Genomic DNA, 5,588 nt, shown 5'->3' with positions numbered 1-5,588 from the left:
ACATCTTTGCCACTAAGCTCAATTTCGGTTAGTATAGTTTGATTACTTTCCTTTTGAATGTTTCTCATAAGTTCATTTTATTTCTTTGATATCATATCTTGCATTTGTTTCCATTGTTAATGCACAAAGCTCTAACACCATGATTTTATGGATCGGACAATGGCTAACATATCTTGGTTTTTCGTGTCCATTTTATCTTAATTTTTGTACCATGTCCTTGTTCTTACGTACATATATTCATGTGTTCATCATCACTAATTTAAGTGACATCTATCAAATATGAGTGTCTGCAGAAATCTGAAGAGGAAACTCTATTTAGGAAAGTTCTGTTTGATGCTTTGTTATTGGTGGAGTACCCTTTCCTTTATGAAAATTCCAAGTACATCAAAGGCCTTTCCTTGACCAGATTGATTGTTACTCATAAGGCTGTAGAGTATTTTAGGTATAAAGAATTTAGTATTGTATCATGTTAATATGGATCTTTCTTTGTACTTGTAGTATCTAATAATTTGTCAATGCAGGGGAATTGGTGACCAGAAAAGAGCTCTTTCTTATGTTAGGGAATTTTCTGTTTCACGGGCACCCTTGCAAATAATCAAATGTGTTACAAGCCAGAATGGTTTAGAGGAAAAAGTTGTTAAACCAAATGGATCTTCACCAGTTTGAAGGGAAAAATGATCTGAATATCACATAATTCATTTGAAATTTGATATTGTTAAGATACAATGATATCTTATGCATTATGCAGGAATGGATTACAGAATAGGAGGAACTCATGGCAGGATGGAGTTGAAGGCACAAACTGTCCAATCCCACCAGGGAAGAACTTCAGTTATGTTATTCAGCTCAAAGACCAGATTGGAAGCTTCTTCTACTTCCATTCTCTTAAAATGCAAAAAGCCGCCGGAAGATTCGGCGTCATCAGGATTTGGAGCCGGCCAGGGATTCCGGTTCCTTTTCCTCCTCCTGCTCAGGACTACATCATACCTGCTGGAGATTGATACAAGAGAGGCCATCATGTAAGGAAAACCACCATCCATTTCCAATATTAAATGATGCATTTGTTTCAATTCCTTGACTTAAATTGTTTCTATGTTACTCTATAATAGAGATTGATGCATAGCCTATCGCATGGTCATAATCTTCCTTTTCCTGATAGACTTGTTATCAATGGACATGGTTGGAATGGAAGCACATTCACTGTTGATCAAGGTTAGTTTCCAATCTAATATAGTATTCTTTTATGTAACTACTCTTCATGTCACGCATTTGAGTACTACTATTCTTCATGCAGGTAATACATATAGATTGCGAATATCAAATGTGGGGTTGACAACATCAATCAACATGAGAATCCAAGGGCACAAGATGAAACTTGTGGAGGTAGAAGGGTCTCACACCATACAGAACACTTACTCTTCCCTTGACATCCATCTTGGACAGACCTATTCTGTTCTTATCACTGCTGATCAACCTCCAAAGGATTACTACATAGTTGTCTCCACTAGATTTCATCAGAAGGGTATTCACCACCACCACTGCAATTCTTCACTATAGCGACTCAAATCGGCATCTATCTACTACTCCTCCCCGAGGGCCTACCCTAGATATTGCTTCCTTTCTTTATCAAGCCAAAACTATACGGTATAGTAGAGAGTGTGCATATTACATGTTACATATTATTAGAATTATTTTGATAAGTTTGTAAACTCATTATCTAATATTTAGTATAAATTTTATTTTTATATTTAAATTTCTATATTTAAAAGTTTATTTGCATTAATTGTTTACTATTTTTCAAATAAAAAAATAATTAAAAAATATAGCTATTAAAATCGACGGCAGCATTGTCGCTTTTTAAATTTAAAATAGACAAACAAAACAAAATATAGACAAAGAATTTGTCGGTATCTAAACAATTAAATCGACGGCTATTGTGTCGATTTTATTGAATCAAATATCGACAAAAACGTTGTCGATTTTATTAAGCAGGTAAAATTCACAAACTCAAATTATAGATGGAAATATTGTCGATTTTATTGAATCAAATATCGATAGAAATGTCGTCGATTTTATATAATAATATCGACGACAACGTTGTCGATTTTAGTAAGAAGGTAAAATTCTCAAACTCATATTATAGATGGAAATATTGTCGATTTTATTAAATTATTATCGACGGATAGGCAAGCCGTCGATTTTATTAGAATTTTGAAAAATCGACAAGCCTAATAGCGACTATCTCTGCCGTCCATTTTGCCGTCGATTTAGCTGTCAATTTTAACAATGTTTCTTGTAGTGTTAAGGGCGCGGGAATTGCATTTTGAAGCGGTTTTCAACAACCGCTGGCATAACCGCCGCAATTCATATATTTTGCGTCAGTTTGACTAGCATCGGTTTTGAACTGTCGCTATGTGACCAAGGGTGATTTCCTCCACATATTTGCGACGCTCCTTAACCGCCGCTATTTGCTGTTGCGATTTTTTTTAAAAATATATTTGTGCGGTTTTGAACCGCCACCATATATGACCCGCGCAATTATTTAAAACTAATTGCGATGGTTACCTCTATGTATTGCTAGTATTTTTTTAAAATATAATATTTTAATTTGTTTTTCTTTAATTATCCTGGGGATAATTTTTTTGGATTATTTTTTAGTTTTATAAATCTTATTAATTTTCTCTAAAAATCTAAATTGAGGCAAAAAATTCATGAATATTTAACAGCGAAATAAACTAACATATTTATATTAATATTAATAAAGTATTTCACTAGTCACAAAAAAGTAAAGTATTTTACTAATTAATAAAGCTGCATAGGCAACTTAAACAAAACATATACTTCGAATAAAATTTCACACGACTCCTAATTTCTATTTTCCACCATCTCCATCCAAAGAATTCATCCGTGCAGTGATGCTTGGTGGTAGCTCCCTACTTTGTTGTTGAATCAGATAAGTTAGCACACTCTCTATTGCCTGTCTCTTCATCTTTTCTGCTGCTACATCATCCTCCACTGCCTTCTTTTTAATATTTTTGCTGCTACTTCATCCTCCACTGCTTTTTTTCTCAATTTCTCTGCTGCTACTTCATCCTCCACTGCCTTCCTTCTCAATTTCTCAGCCGTTAACTCTGCCTATAGTTCAAACAGCATCCTTTGGGCCTCCTCTGCTTGAGCTCTATTTACCGGCGGCTGCGAACTTGGATAGAAGAGTTGACTTGGTGTCTGCCAAAACCTACGCCATGCACTCTGTCCGAGCGCTCTTTTCTGAGAGCTTGGACAAGGAAATCATTTCCAGACAATATTCTCGTGGATTCATCACACTGTTCAATTTCAGATATTTTATTCTACAAACATAAATAAGCATACATAATCACACTAGGAATAGAGCATATTCAACACATTTTTATAAACTAATCCATCATGTTACAACATAAAGCATTAAAAGTAAGTACTTACACCAATCCTCCGAGCTTCTTCATGTATATAAGTGCCATTATGTCCTTTGTGCTATAAGATCCATAATTCTCCTCTACCAACTCTCCTCCCCTGTAGTTCTGACTGTGCAATACAGTTTATACCATAAATCTATTAAACTCAAATAAAGAAGATGCAGTCCAAAATACAATTCAAAAATAAATTCAAACCTAAATTACCTCTTCTTCCTTACGCCTAGCCAAGCTTTTAGAACCACTAGTGTGGGTGTAAAGTTGCTTCGATCGATTCAGAGTATTTGCCTGTACTTCTCCTATTATGTCATCAGTAGTAAGATTGGTTAGACACGAAACTTGCACATAGCAGTGTATCATAAATAGTTAAATGTTATATTTCTCTTTTAATTTATTTTATTTTCTTTTTCTTTTCTTCACAAAATGATAGATCATCAGTTGGTCTTTACATCATTAATAATTTATATGACTCCAAATAATAAGTGCTTGATGTGCAAAATCAATTCATATATATATATGTTATTGCTAATCTTGAATGCAATAATGTAATTTTTGTAACTTATTATCAGTTGTTATTATATATGTTTATCTGGAACCTAGTTGGATTAATAACAAGGGCTACTTAAATTTGCATGCTACTTAAAAATAGGTTACCTTTGTATCAGGGTCATTGCGATAATCAAGAAACCATCTCCAATTCTCTTTATCAATTACTGTTAGATGGTCCTCAAGATTTTGCTCAAGTGTCCTTGTTGGTTTGTAATAACTGTCATATAACCTACCCTTGTCTCCTTTTAAGACTTCCCCATACTTTGCAAAATTATTTTCTTGATTCTTTCACCTCTATCTTCATCAAAATGGAACATTTCTTGCAACGATAAGTTCAAGTTATTAGTAATTGTATAATAAAAGAATTGATTTAATTTAAAAAATCTAAAAATTATTACCTTTATGCAATCATTATATACCATGTCATTATCCGTCACCTTTTTCCAATTTTCTCATAAATAGAAAATTTGTTGTAATCAGCACCTAACGTTCTAAGAATGTCACTCAATAAACCAACACCATCTCCGACTGGTTGCAATTTCACGTTGAAATATGATCTTCCTACCATTAAGAGACCACTCCATAACTTCTCTCACACTTAATGAAGCTTGTTTGGTTATGTCATCAGAATCTATAAAAAATAGAACCTTATTCAAACGTGTTTAATATTTTAAAAAGGTTAAAAATAAAGTAAATGTTTGTTCTAGTCATTCAAATTATGACCATGATTTAGTTGGTATTCAAAAAACAAAAGACTGAACTAAAAATTTGTACTCAACAAAAATTAAGAAGATAATTAAATGGATGATTTAGGATAATGAATAATTTCTCTAAAGATATTCATATAACAAATTAAATTACATGTGAAACGATTATATCATTAACATCTCCATCATTAATAGATAAGAACATTAATATGAAAAGCAACATCTAAATATCTTTTTTTAATAAATATTAAAAAAAAAAGAGAGTACTTGGTTTATACCTTATTGTTTATATTCCAAATCCCTTAAGCTATTTCACTCATTTACACAAATAATCTATTAGAACAATAAAATTTTTATTTTAAGTTATTTAACTATACTGCACTCCAATCTAAACTATATTAATCCAGACACTGGTTTGGTTTGAGTTCACAAAAATAAAAATAAAAATAATAGAGTCTAATCATTTTGTATATACTAAGGTTCAAGATTTGTTACCGATGACATCAACATTTTAGACCTCGGTAATCTTGCGCCCTTTGCGCCTTTCAGCATCAGCAGCAGCAAACATGTTATCAATGTGTTGTTCAAATGAATCTACCTTATTCGCCTTTGGGTCCAAGTTTTTATCGCATGGCTCCGACGTTTGTACACCATTGGTATAATATCCTAATTTTTAGCACCTCATGACTGTACTAAAAGCTCAGGCGTTACTTACCTCTAAACTCTAAGACTAAGCCAAATACAGAAAATACGAATACATATATACATAAAGCTCCGTAGTTCGGTCGCGGTCTTGCGCCAAAGATTCCTGAACCTGTCACTAAACAAAAGAAATCTGTAGGGGGTGAGAACATCGTCCTCGCAGGTTCTCAGTAGGGAATGG

The 5,588-nt window shown here is 33.2% G+C and overlaps 1 pseudogene; it reads left to right on the top strand.

Moving 5' to 3' along the window:
- LOC107607648 lies at positions 647 to 2,391 on the top strand (annotated as a pseudogene).

Source organism: Arachis ipaensis, chromosome B07 (assembly GCF_000816755.2).
Source record: "Arachis ipaensis cultivar K30076 chromosome B07, Araip1.1, whole genome shotgun sequence".
NCBI lineage: Eukaryota > Viridiplantae > Streptophyta > Magnoliopsida > Fabales > Fabaceae > Arachis > Arachis ipaensis.
Note: the sequence above shows the minus strand (reverse complement) of the source record. Positions and strands in the feature narration are given on the sequence as shown.